This window comes from Protopterus annectens, chromosome 1.part1 (genome assembly GCF_019279795.1).
Source record: "Protopterus annectens isolate FY-2018-M chromosome 1.part1, PAN1.0, whole genome shotgun sequence".
Classification (NCBI taxonomy): Eukaryota; Metazoa; Chordata; order Ceratodontiformes; family Protopteridae; genus Protopterus; species Protopterus annectens.
This window is the reverse complement of record NC_056726.1, coordinates 649241407-649255771: the sequence shown is the minus strand read 5'-3', so window position 1 is coordinate 649255771 and position 14365 is coordinate 649241407. Positions and strand designations below refer to the sequence as shown.

The window sequence follows — 14365 nt, the reverse complement described above, 5'->3', positions numbered from 1 at the left end:
ACACAGAGAGGGTGTTCTGGGGAAGGTCAAGGCATCCACTTTACACACTAGGTGGTGATACTCCCTGGTACAGAATATTTTCAGCTGATCGTTGAGATGTGAAGCAAATAAACCACCTGCAGAGTCCCCCACGCCTGAGTGACTTGCAAAAAGATTTTTCTGTGGAGCTGCCATTTGTGGGGGTCCAGTAACCTTCTGCTTAAGTGGTCTGCCAGGGTGTTGTTGATCCCTGGTAGGTATTGGGCTATCAGGTGTAGTCCCATGAAAGAGGCTGTCAGCCAGAGATTCATGGCTAGTCTGTACAGACGGTAAGATTGGGTCCCTCCTTGTTTGATGATGTACCACATTACTGTGGTGTTGTCTGTTCTGATAAGGAGAACCCCTGACGAGATGGGGTTTGAAGGATGTCACAGCCTTTTGTACTGCCATCATTTCCTTCTGGTTGATGTGTAAGGAAAGGTGCTGGGCATCCCAAAGACCTAGAGTGCACCTGCCTTCTAGGTGAGCGCCCCAAGCTATGTCTGAGGCATCGGTGGTAATGGTCTGCCAGTTGGGCGGAGGGTGAAGGAAAGACCCTTGTTCTGGGCACAGGCCCCTGCCCACCAGAGAAACTCGGTCCTTATACAGGGGATCAAAGGGACAGAGGTCTATAGTGGTTGAGAGTGCTGACATCAAAGGTTCTTTAGGTACCACTGAAGTTTTCTCAATGTGAAGCCTGGCCAGAGGAATTAGAAGGATGCAAGATGCCATGTACTCCAAGGCTTGCAGGAACTTCCTTGCAGTGAGGTGACGTCTGGAAGCCAGCTTGGTAAAATAGAGAGGCAGGCAGCTCTGTTTTTCTAGGAATAGGAAAGCCATTTGGGATGCTGTGTCTAGCAGTGCTCCCAAGAAAATGATCTTCTTGGATGGTGTTTGCTTTGATTTCTTCTCGTTGATGGTGTACCCTAAGGAGGTTAGGAGGGTTTTGACAAAGAGGAGGTCCTTGAGGACCTTTTCTTTGCAATCTGCCTGAATGAGGCAGTCTCCAGATAAGGGTAAATTTGTATATTTTTCTGTCTGCAAAAGGCAATGCCGAGGCTAAGCATTTGGTGAATACCCTGGGAGCAGTAGATAAGCCAAAGGGTAGTGCAGAGAACTGAAAGTATTGTGAGCTTGCTCTGAAGCGAAGGAATTTCCTGCAGGATTCCCTTATGGGGATGTGGAAATAGGCATCTTTTAGATCTAGGGTAACCAACCAGGCATTTTTTGTCAACATAGGCAACAGCTGCTGCAAAGTTAGCATTTTGAATTAGGGGACCACCGGGAACGTGTTCAGAATGGACAGATCCAGGATGGGGTGCCAAGTGCCCTCTTTTCTGGGAACAAGGAATAGTCTGGAATAAAAGCCTTTGCCTGTTTGATCTAAGGGGACAAGTTCTACTGCCCCTTGGGATATGAGAGTTGGGACTTGTTTCACTGCCTCTGCCCACTGATTTGGAGGTAAGTCTGGGTACCTTCTTAGAAGTGGGAGTTGTTTGAAGGAGACTTTGTATCCCTGAAAAATTATCTTTAAGACCCATTGGTCTTTTGTTACAGAAACCCAATTTTCTTTGCAGAGGGAGAGCCTTCCTCTTAGTTTTTGGTGAGTGAAAAGAGGGCGGGGGGGGGGGGGAGTCATTGAGAGTTTTTGCCATCTAGGGATGGCTTAGAACTCCCTGCCTTTGGAGTGGAACTGGTCCACTATTTGGTTCTCTGCTGTCCCTGGGATAGGAGTCTGGGTGGTCTGTCCCTGCGGGGCTTACCTTGCCCCTGTCTGCTAGGTGCAGGAAAGGACCAGTGCTTTGAGGGAAAATTCCTGCTGAACCTAGGAGGTTGTACCTGAAGTAAATCTTTTACTGTTTGGATAGATTTTGCTTTGTCTTCCATCTTTTTAAGCACTCTTCTGCTTTTACTCCAAGCAAGCAGTCCTTATCCAAGGGTGCATTAAGTAATTTAGATTTGACATAATCTGGGAGAGGTTGTTCCTTCAACCATGGATGTCTCCTAATACCAGATCCTGACAATGCTGCCCTGCTTGAGGCTTCTAGGGCGTCACATCCACAGTGTAATGAGTGCTTAGCCACTTGACAAGTAGAGTGCAGTAAATCTGCTAACTCTTTCAAACTGGCAGAGTCAGGAAAGGTTGAAATCTTTTGTTTTAATAGTTCCAAAGTGTGTTGTTGATATTTTAACATGTGGAACTGACAGTTGAGTGCTCTGATAGCCAAGGTTGCAAAGGTGTATACTTTTTTACCCCATCTGTCCAGAGCTCTGGAGTCCTTGTCAGAAGGAATAGGATTCTTTTCAGAACTAGCCTTAGCTCCTTTTGGTCCCTGTGTAATGACCTCCAGGTCTGCAGCAGGATTTCTGTACAAGTTATTTGTGAGAATCCGGTACTCTGTAATACCTGTCAGGTTTTCTGGGAGCAGGTGGGAGGGTGTCAGGAGTTAAGCTGGATTCATGGAAGACATCATCAACCACCTCTAAGACTGGAGAGATGGCCAAGGGTCTGTGTTGGGGCAGGTCTAGAAACTCTCTTAGTCTTTTCTTAGACTGAGGGAAGTCCTGGTATTCCCAGTGGAAATGTTCCCCGAGGGTGTGAAGGGTTTCCCCAAAGGGAAGATCTTCTTGTGGGGAGGCAGAAGGAATGGATTCCTCTGCATCTGAATCCTCATAAGCAGTCAGAGGTTGTTCCTCTTCAAAATCTGAATAATCAGACTCCTCAGAATCCTGTTCTGTCACTATTTCAGGAGAAAGGTCTCTTTTCCTTTTAGAAGTTGTAGCCTGACTACCCCTGATAAGGGTGGTAAGATCCTCCATTTTAAGCATTTGAGCTTGGGTGGAGCAGGAGTAAAATGGTGGCTACAGGTAGTTTTCCTAGGAGTGGCCTTGCTTCTAGGCCTAAGAGTAACAATCGGTTTAGAGAAATGGTAGTTGGAGGAGAAGACATCATTTTTTGTCTAGATTAGGTTGCGGGAAACACCTCCTCGGAAGCCGGTGCCTGCGTTGTTGCTCCGGACCCAACCAAGGCAGAGACAACCAAAGGCTTGGAAGACAAAGAAGGTTTCTGCAGCATACTGGACTATGAAAGGGTCTCAGTAGAAGCCTGTGAAGGTATCGAATCAGGCATCAGGGGCTGCAAAAGGCGCCTCATTGAATTCCGGAGAAGTGACGACCCGCTTAGCGGTAGAGTCGTTGGAAGGCTTAGCCTTTTGTGGTCTGTCTCTATCTTTATCCTTACGTTTTTTTGGAAAGTCTACGGATTGTTGGCTGATGGACACCATTTCAAAATGTGAAGACGGAAGACGAAAATACCTTGCTACAATAAGAGCTCTACGACTAACGGTTCTCATGTTAAAGAGGTCACAGAACCAGCAACGGGGGATGCCGTGGTCTGGGCCTAACAAAGTGATGTAGTATGAATGGAAGTCCCGGTGTGGTATTTGCTTTCCACAGGCGAGACAACTGTTAACTCTTTCAGACATCGGTTTGTGCAAGAAAAAAGGATCCTCAACGGGGTACTTGACTTTAGATGATTTCAGCTGTAATTCAAACTCTGGTAGCGACCAACTGGCAAACTTGCGAACTGCTTCGGCTACAGGCTCCACGGCAAGAAAGACTGATGTAATGGCATTGGCTGCCTTCTTTTATAACACTGATGACCTGACGTCAGGCAGCAAGTGACAGCAGACCACGCAGAAAAATTTTCACTCTGGTATTCGGGCCAGCCGAGAGCTATCACAGCAGAGATAACCTCTCACAGGTGATGACTGCAACAGTGAAACACAAAGAACACTGAGGCATTTGGTGAATATCCTTGGGGCAGTAGAATGTCCATAGGGCAAAGCAAAGAACTGAAAATGCCAGGAAGCAACAGAAAAACATTTCCTGAAAAGGGGATGAATTGGAATTTGAAGATAAGCATCCTTGAGGTTCACAGACACTAGATAAGCCTGAGGAAGCAGAAGAGGGACAACATTCAAAAAGAAGGGACCATCAGAAAAGTGTTTAGATGAGAGAGGTCCAGAATAGGTGTTCCAAGTGCCCTCATTCCCTGGCACCAAAAACATTCTGGAGTAAAACCCCTTTGGGAAACTGGAACTTCTTGAATAGTTTCCTGAGTCAAGAGATCCCAAAGCATCCCTGGAAAGAAAGGCAACTGTTCCTGAGGGGGCTGTGGAATTTCCATAAAAGGGGAAAGATTTCCAGGCCATGAAAGACCCTAGGCAGATAATGCATAAAACCCAGGAATCCTGAGTAAACTTTAACCAAACTGGGAGAGAAAGGGAAAGATGAAAAGAAAGAGGAATGTGACGAAGAAGAAAGGATAGACAGCACCTGGTTTGTCAGGAAAATAACATTTCTGTGGCTTCAGAAGTATGGGTAGTCTTAGCAGGAGGAGCCCGCTTTCCACACTTCTTATCCTTGTGGGTGGGTGAGACTGCCTATGAACAAAGACTGGCTTACTGGGGTAATTTCTCTGAAATATAGGCACAGGAGAAACAAAAATATGTTGAAGTTCCTGCAAGGCCTTTCCCTTATCTGACGAGACAAACAAATCAGCAGCATCTTCACCAAAAAAGAAGTTATGTCCTCACCATAACATTCCATGTGAGTTGTTCATCTCGCCTTCATTCTCTACTGATGAGTTCGGAGCCAATCCTCGGCTCCGACTCAGCCAACTGCAAAAGCTCAAGGTTTTCCTCCAGCTCGTGGCCAACTCCCTATCCCATGATGCACCATGATCTTCCCTCAGATCTTGTTTGCTGCGTGACTACTTAGTAGTATAAATATGCCACTCAGAGAGTTGGGTAAGAGACAAAGCACCCTATATGGACCTCAAGTAGACTGGATGGGGGTTGGAGGGTGGGACATAAGAATGAAGGTGAGATGAACTCACGTGGAACGTTATGGTGAGTACATAACTTCTTTATGTGAAGTTGTTCTATCTCACTGTTCATTCTTTACTGATGGGTAAGCGTCCCAAGCACCATCTTCTCGGGTGGCTCATGGGAGTATATTCCTCAGAACTGTGGAACCAAAGGAGGCCCTGTCCCTGGAGGCCTTGTCTACTTTGTAATGAGTGATAAAGGTATGAGGTGTCGACCAGGTAGCTGCTGCACAAGTAGAGTCTAATGGTAACCTCAAAGAAAAAGCTAATGAGTTTGAAATAGCTCTAGTAGAGTGGGACTTTATTTTTTGTTGCAAGGGGGGCATTTTGTGAATTATAAATGAAGGAAATGCAATCTGATAGCCATCTTGACAAGGTTACTTTGTCACTGAGGCACCCTTCTTTGACTCTGAAAAGAAAACAAAGAGTTGATCAGTTGACCTGAATTGTTTCGTTCTGTCTAGGTAAAATCAGAGTTGTCAATGAACATCAAGTTTGGGCAGCATGTGTTCCATCCCATTTGTGTATTGGGGAAAGAAAACTGGCAACTCAATAGATTGGTTAAGATTTGCCTCTGAACAAACTTTTGGTAAGAAGGATGGATTAGTTCTGAGTGAAACTCTGTCATTATGGAAAATCAGATAAGGAGGTTTGATGGTTAAGGCTTGCAGCTCAGAAATCCGCCGAGCAGAAGTAATGACTATCAGAAAATAGTCTTCCATGAAAGGAATTTCAAAGAACAGGACGAGGCTGGTTCGAAAGGTGGTAGCATGATTCTGGATAGAACAAAATTTAGATTCCATGGCATGACTGGAGTTCTGATTGGTGGCCCCAAATGAATGGCACCTTTAAGAAAGGCTTTAGCAAGTTGATGTGACATGACACTGGAGCCTTGGAAACCAAAATGAAAGTTTGATAATGCTGTTAATTGAACTCTAATGGTAGCTGCAGCTGCTCCTTCGTTGAAAAGTTTAGTTAGGAATTCCAGTACAGATGGGATCGGTGCTAGATAAGGATCAACATAATTCTGAGAGGCCCATAAAGAAAATCTCTTCCATTTGCTAAGATATAACTTTCTGGTAGATGATTTATGAGAGGATGTTATAATATGTTGGGCCTCAGATGAGAGGTTGTAAATCCTGGCTATTGTGGGAATTGGAGAAGCCAAGTTGTCAGTTTGAGGGAATGAAGAGAAGTGTGAATAGCCCCCGATGAATGGGTCAACAAATCTGGAACTGGATCCAGGGTTCTTCCAAAAAATGAAGCTGGAGGAAGGGAAACCAAATTTGCCGAGGCCAGTAAGGGGCTATTAGTATCATGGTCCTTACCAGAAGTCTTGCTTTCTGTAATACCTTGGGAATTAGAGGGAAGGGGGGAAATGCATAAAGGAGACCCAGGTGCCAATTGTACACCAGTGCATCCCTTGGAGCTTCCACGGTTGGGGAATTAGGGCAAAGTAGCTGCTGCATTTCGTGTTTGTTGGGGTGGCAAAAAGATTGCAGCAAGGCTGGCCCCATCTGCAGAAAATCCTTTCCGCTACTTGTTGCTTCAGGGACCACTCATGAGGCAGTACGATTGCCCTGCTCAGCTTATCTGCTATCACACTGGATTTCCCAAGGATGTGCACTGCTAACAGAAAGTGCTGGGAGGAGATTGTCCACTGCCATACCTTCAGGGAGTAAGATATAGTTCCTCCTTGTTTGTTGATGTACCAGACTACTGATATGTTGTCCATCTGAACTGCAATTGTTCCCAGAGGTAGAGTGTCTTGAAAGGACTGCAGCGCTAGAAGTACCGCTCTCATTTCCAGGACATTTATATGCAGATGAGCCTCGTGTTTCTTCCATGTGCCTTGGGTGTTCTTCCCTGAAGATGCCCCCCCCCCCCAATCAAGGAAGCGTCTGTGGTCACCGTGGCTATGGGATTGGGTAGAATTAATGGATGTCCCAGAGATACATGCTGAGACGTCAGCCACCACTGAAGGTCCTTCTTGCACGCATTCATTATGACAATTTGTTGTGACATTGGAAGTTCCTGAAAGGACCATTGAGAGAATAGCAGCCATTGTAGAATTTACATATGCATTAGTGCAAGGGAAATGGCAAAGATTGCTGCTACCATCGATCCTAGCAATTTGAGTACCATTGAGACTGGGGCTTTTTTTTCTCAGAAGCAGTTCTGATACTTGTTCTCTTGAGAGAAATTCTTTCTGGAGGTAGACAATGTCATAGAAACTGTGTTTTAGTTTTGCTCCTATGAAGATGGTCTGTTGCGATGGCGATAAGGCAGATTTTTCTGAGTTGATGGTAATCCCCAATTGATTGCATAGGTGTAAGGTTGTGTCACTCACATGAAGAAGTTGATGCTTGGTGGTGGCGGTCAGGAGCCAGTCGTCTAGATATGGAAACGCCTGGAATCCCAACCGTCTCAGATATGCGGTGACTACTGCCATACATTTGGTGAACACACTGGGGACTGTACTGAGACCAAAGGGCAGAGCACGAAATTGAAAACGGCTGGCTCCCAGCCAGAAGCGTAGATGATCCCTGGATGGTCTGTCCATCTTTATGTGGTAGTACGCATCCTGAAGATCTATAGAGCACACTCAATTGTCTTTGCCCAGAAAGGGAAGTATTGACTGAAGCGTGACCATCTGGAATTTCGTCTTTTTCACTGATTAGTTTACTTGCTTAGGTCCAGAATAGGCCTCCAGTCCCCTGTTTTCTTTGGAACTATAAAGAACCTTGAGTAAGTTCTGGATCCTCTTTGGTCTGCTGGGACTGGCTGGATGACTCTCTTGTCCAGCAACCTTTGGAACTCTAAGGCTGCTAGGTCCCTGTGACTGGGTGGAACGTCTGGGATTTTCTTTACTAGAGGGGTGGAGTGGCAAAGGGAACAGAATATCCTCTGGATATTATGCTTTCTACCCAGATGTCTTTTATTTTTAGCTAGGCATCTAGGTACAAAGATAGCCATCCCCCAACTGCCTCCAGAGATGGAAATTCGGCCCTCCTCTCAGGAGTGCTGATAGGGCTTGCCAAAGAACTGGTCTCTGTCGCCCTGGTTCTGAGGACCCCCCCCTGCTGCGTGGGCGGTGTCTTCTATATTACCCCCTCCTCTGACTCAAGAGGGGGTGTCACCACAAGTGGTTTGGAAAGATCCTTGAGACTTAGGGAACCATATCTTTCTACCTCCCCTCCCTTTGGGGTAAGGTCTGCTCGGGGTAGAAAAAACGCACACAGACGGCAGACAAGATCTTTCAGTCTTTTTCACTCCTGGTAAGAGTTTCCTTTATATTAGGTCCGAAAAGAGGCGAACCATCAAAGGGGGTGTTAATGAAAGAAAATTTAAAGGGTTCCACAAAGGAACATAAGCGCATCCAGGAATGTCTCCTGAGAACGATTCCTGTACCTGCTGCCCTGCTCGTACCATCAGCTGCATAAGACAACAGACGCATGGAAGAGTTAACTATTGAATTAAGAGTGGAGAGCTGGGAAGTTACCTTGTCTGAAACTCCCATGGCTACTGAACCCTGTAGGTTGTCTCCTAGCTCACTCAGGAGATCCCTTTGTAACCTAGGAAAATGTGTGAGGTAGTTCAGGGATCGAAGATCGCTAAACTGAACATACGCTTCCCGTATCTGTCCATAATCCTAGATTCCCTATTAGGAGGATGAACAGTTGAAAAAGTCTCCGATAATTCCTTCTTGGTGGCTGCTGCCACCACCATAGCGTCAACCAGTACTCCTTTGGTAAGGTAAAGTCGGTCTTGTGAGCTAGTAATAAATTTGCTAGGCCTCCTAGAGACAGGCTCAGTGGTGCCTGGGGACTCCCATGCCCTTCGAGTGAGTAATTCCAGCAACTCATTGAAGGGTGGAGACGCCCAGGAGGTGGAGGGTTGAGATCCAAAAGCCTTCAGGAGAACTCATCATCAGAAGGGTTTAGGGATTTCCAGCCACCCCTCTGTTTAAGAATCTCGAAGATATCTGCAAAGGAGATATCTTCTGAGGGGGACCGTGGGGACCTTTCTGACTCATCCAAGTCAGTACCTGAAGTGGCTGACTCCTGCGGTGATTCCAAATGCTTCCTCTTGCAGAGTCTCTTCCTAGATACTTTTTCAATGGGGCTTCTGGAGAGGGAGCTGCTCAAACTGATGGAGTGGTTGTTGGGGTTGACAAAGCCCTCCTCATAGCCATGAAGGCCCCTCGGTCCCGACGAGAAAAATCCTTCGGATTCGAAGAACCGATGGAAATAGTCTGCGCCAGTACAGAGGGCTCCCAGCCAGATGTCGGGGCCGAGCTCAATCGAGCCGAAGCCCTGAGAGGTAAAGTCGGCACCAACAAGTCGGTCCGAGTGTCCTCCCCGGACCCGACCAGGGAGTGTTGGCCCTGAGATTCCTCAGTCAGCACCAAGGGTATCAGGGCAGTCCGGGCTGAAAAACCTATAGAAGGTGTTGGACCCGAAGGGTCTACGATCATCAGTTCCGTGCTCTCCAGCTACAAGACATCCATGCAAGTCAGAGGAGGAACACAAGATGTAGGAGGAACTAAGATCGGCTCCAAAGCCCCTTGAGTCGGTGCCGATAAAATTTCTGCTTGCGCCAGTATCTGTAGGAGCTTCTTCACCACACAGTCCACATCCAAATCAGACAGTCTACATCAGGACCATGAGGAATGTGACGAAACCACAGATTACAGTATTAGGGGACTTTAAGGTAGGAGATACTGGCTTCAAGGTCGGGGACCGGCTCCTAACCATAACAGCAGGCGGTTCCGAAAGCTGTGGAACTGATGTTGATGCTTTACTGGAAGCTGACTTCGATGTAGATGGTGGTTTTGTTGGCTCCGTCTTCTTTGAGTGTTTGTCTGTCATCCAACGATTCCTGAAATGAGGATTTAAGCAGACCTTTATCCATCAACTTTCTCTTTCTCTCATGCAACACTCTTGAGCTGAAGGAGTGGCATACAGAATAGCTTTCTTGCAGGTGAACCTCACCCAAACAGTAAACACATTCAATATGTCCATCAGTTATGGACGTCTTTTGCCCACATCTAGGGCACTTTTTGAAGCCAGACTTGGCTTTCTCTTTTTCCTGGTGCAACATCTTCCACAACAGCAAAAAGATTCACACAACAACTATTCAAGCCTTGTAAGGAGAAAGCATTTAACAAATCGGTACAAATAATTTATTTATACGCCCTGTGTAAAAAGAAGGGCTGCAATTGCACTAACACACCACACACAGTATACTAACACTAATAAAGAAGTAAAACAAATGGCCTAAAAACACGGCCACTAACCTTCCAATAGAAGAAGTAAAGGTAGCTATACGCCCTGTAAGAAGGGCTAAACAACACACTCTAATAATGAAGAAGTTCTGTGCCCTATGAAAATTAAGGGCTATAACTACTAACATACTAACTATGCTAGAATGCATATAACTATATGCCCTACGAAAGAGCTAACACACACTTTTTGCTAAAGGTAAAAAGAAATAAAGGGCCTAAAAAAACACGGCCACTAATTCCTCATAAACACACTATGCTTATAATTAAGCTAATTCAAGAGAGATGGGGAGAATAGAAGGCCTAACCAAAAAAAAAAAAAAAAAAAAAACGGCCTTAAAGATTAATTATCTAATCTAAATTGTCAAATATCTAACTATAAGAACAAGTTACACACTCTATCTACTATATCAATGCTAAATTATTACATTTTTGCTAAAATTATAGCTATAATATTCAAACAAGAAAAGCTATTCACTGGCCAGAGCTTGTGAACGTCCGATCAAGTTGTAGCGGCAAACGAGATCTGAGGGAAGATCAGGGTGCATCATGGAATAGGAAGTTGGCCTCAAGCTGGTTGAAGACCTTGAGCTTTTGCAGTTGGCTGAGTCGGAGCTAAGGATCAGCTCTGAGCCCATCAGTAAAGAATGAATGGTGAGAGAACAACTTCACATCAAGTGTTTGTTGTCCAGAGGAGCATCCATCAACTTAGCCTTAATATCATCAGGCAAAGCCAAAGCCAGGAATATCTCCATCACAGAACCAAAGGCAACAAATTTAGAAGAAGCATCTGCTGCATTATAACTACACTTAAAGGAATGGTGAGCCACCTAGAACAAAGTCCCTAACATAGAAAGAGCAGAAGTCTTCTCTTCAGAGTCTAGGAGATCAGAAATTACCCGACTGGCCTGGAAAACAAAAGACAGGATATATATGGACATATGGTTCTGATAATTAACTGCCCTAAAAGCCAAAGTAGCAGAGGTATAAACCTTCTTCACTAGCATGCCATAGTTCTGATGTCTTTATCAGAGGGAAATAACTAAGTAGAAGACAGCAACTGAGATGGCTTGTCAGATGCCGCAGACACCACCAAAGGGTCAGCAGAAGGACACCTATAAAGAAATTTATAGTCCTCAGGCACCCTATAAAACCTACTGGGTGTTTTGGGACAGGGGGCTGGGAATCATGACCCTTAGATGCAGTAGAAAACCCATCCACCAAAGCAGCCGTGAACAGGAGAAACAGCAGAAGGTCTAGGAGAGTCCATTTGCAGGAGTTCGTAATAGCTCTTTTGTACCTCAGAAACCTGAGTACAATACCATTTAAAAAACTCCATCATTCTGGAGATTGTGTGTCCAAAAGAAATTTCCTCAAAAGGAGTGTCAGGACTGGTAGATTCCTCCTCCTCAGACCCATAGTCTAAAGGAGAGGGAATCTGAGATTAACAAGCAAGGGATTCCTCATCCAAATACACCTCTCCTCAGAGGAATCCTGTTCCCTGGGTCTTTTAAGGGGAGTGGAGGACCAAGGAGGAGCTGGAACAGAGACTCCATGAGGAGGTTTCAAGCCATCAAAGCATTAAACAACCCCTGAGCTAAATTCTGACATTCACTCTGTGGGTCCTTAGCAGCTGTAAAAATATGATTAGTCTTTTGTTTTTATCTTCACGGGGACGTCTGCCTTATAAAACTTAGAAGGATCCGACCCTGGACACCATTCAGTAATAGTAGTAGGAACGTCCTCCCTGGCCAAAATCCAAGGAACATCCCTAGGCCCCCCTGAAATAATCAGCAGCAGTTCCCCCTGAACGTCTGAAGTGGACGTCTGCAAGACTTCCAAGGATGTGAGCTAGTGTGAATACATTCCAGCCTCATAAGCAGTCGGGGCAGAAGAATCCAACGGAAGAGCCAGGCGATCCTCCGAGCTTTCACTAGCCTTGGGAAAGATGTCCAGTGGAGGCTGCACAGCAGAAGAATCAGGCCTAGACTTCCTGACCTTCTTCTTCATGGATGGATGTCCCTCAGAGTGGAAGTTCCTTCCCTCATGTCTTTAGCTAAAAGATTAAGATGTTGGTTCTCCAAACACAAGGTCATGGAAGAAAGCAGACTACAGAGAGACTTGGGAACAAAGGCCTGGGAAGTGCTGAGAAAAAATAAGCACTGCTCATGATAGACATTACAGGGAATCTGTCTCCCACACTGGCATTTACCCTTCTTGGATGACATGAAACCCCACAAGCAGCAACACAAAAGAAAAAGATAAGATCAAAAAACTCCAATGCGACACTCATATGAAACGGCTTGGTGAACCAACAATGGAACAGGCGTTCAAGACTGATGATAAAGAGATAGCGTTTGGAATGGCGGCAAAGAAGTTCACAAGATGGTACGTCTGAATGTCACCTTTATGCCCTATGCTGAGCGAGGAGCATACATGTGATATACGGCGTACCTTAAAGCAACCTAAAGGCTTTGGTATACTGGCCCAATGTCGGGCCACCCTAGGCAGGGGATACTACTGCAATGAATACTGCAACAATGAAATGGAAGGACATCATAATGATATGGGGTATCAAGAATTAGATTAAAGGAGATAAAATGGATAACAGCATTAGAAGTGATTTGAATAGATAACTTAACAAAGGGAAATCGATTTGATGCCGACATGCAAAAGGGGCCACATAGTGTCTCAAAGCAACTGAGGTTGCTTTCAACTGGATGAACCCATGTTAATCATGGCCATTTATTACTGCTATGGAAGTGATTCTGAAGTCTGAAAATAGAAATGGGAAATGAGGGAGGGCAGACTAAAGCAATCCAAAGGTCAGTTAGATATAACCTATTTAGTAGGAAAACCTTTGCTGTTAATTATGAAGTATATGTGATGGAAATAAAGCAGACAAAGGATCCATCCTAACTGAAAAAAACTTGTGCAAAAGCTAGGGAGAAACGAAAAAAATAGCCAGCAACAAGAGGTAACCAAACGACTAAGCCACATAAAACTAAAAAAGATAAAGGTAATAACTGTAGTTAAGATGTTTTACTGGAATGTCAATAGATTAACAAATCCAATAAATCACTCAAGGATAATTATGCAGGCAAACAGTGAGAAAGCATTTATTGTGGTAATGCAAGAAACACAGCTAGATAATGTTGAGCCTGAGAAAGCAGCAATGAAGGATAATGATTTCATAGAACATTCATGTTATGAAGTGGGACATAGAAATAGAGTATTACTATTGTAAGGAAGAAGCTTCATATTTAAAGTAATAGAAAAACTGAGACAAGAACTCTGGAGGGGAAAGAACAACACTGGTTTCTATATACTAGCTGCCTAAGACATCAGCAGCCATCTTGGACAAGTGTTCTGAAAATAATGCATTTCAACAAGAGGACTACTTGTATTAGGAGACTGGAATTTGAACTTTTAATGAAAAAAAAAAATTGTAAAAGGAGGGAGGGAAAGAGAGACACTAAAGACTAGAAAAAGTATGCAAAATTTCTATAGAACCTAGGACTAAAGGATGTGATAAAGTATATGGATACAGAATTATCGGTGATACTCCAGGTGGTCAAGGCCCGAAAAGATTTTTAACCAAAGAACATATATATGTAATAAGAGCAATTAGGACAAGCCCAATAATTATATCTGATCAAGCACACCTGATAAAGAACAGTTGTGTACACTTACCATAAATGTAGATTTTCGAGTGTATTCACTGTTGCAGTCATCACACTTGGGTTATCTTCTTGCAGGTAGCCCTCAGTCAGTCTTGGGTCCTGCGTCAGTTGCTGTCTCATCTTCCATGACGTCAGGTAGTCAGGGGTATAGAGCATGCAGCCGACGCCATTACATCAATTTTTCCTGCCCCAGATGTCAGGTGCCCCCATAATGGGAAGCAATTATATACAAGGTTACACCTCCAACAAAAAGCAAATACACCAGAAAGCTTTAAGCATAGTAAACAAGAATAGAGGTACAGTCAATAGAAGTCAGGGGGCTGGAGGGAGGGTAACCAGGACTGCAACAGTGAATACACTCGAACTTCTACATTTATGGTACGTGTACACAACTGTACTATGTTCTTCGTATTTCACTGTTGCAATCATCACATTTGGGTAGATTCCCAAAGCTAAGCAAGGAAGGAGGCAGTTAGATAGCATTAGGAC

At 44.7% G+C, this 14365-nt stretch overlaps 1 protein-coding gene across 1 annotated transcript in view; it reads right to left on the bottom strand.

Moving 5' to 3' along the window:
* The window catches only part of FANCG (FA complementation group G), a 1917581-nt gene that overhangs the window by 869534 nt on the left and 1033682 nt on the right, over positions 1–14365 (bottom strand). The window lies entirely within an intron of this gene.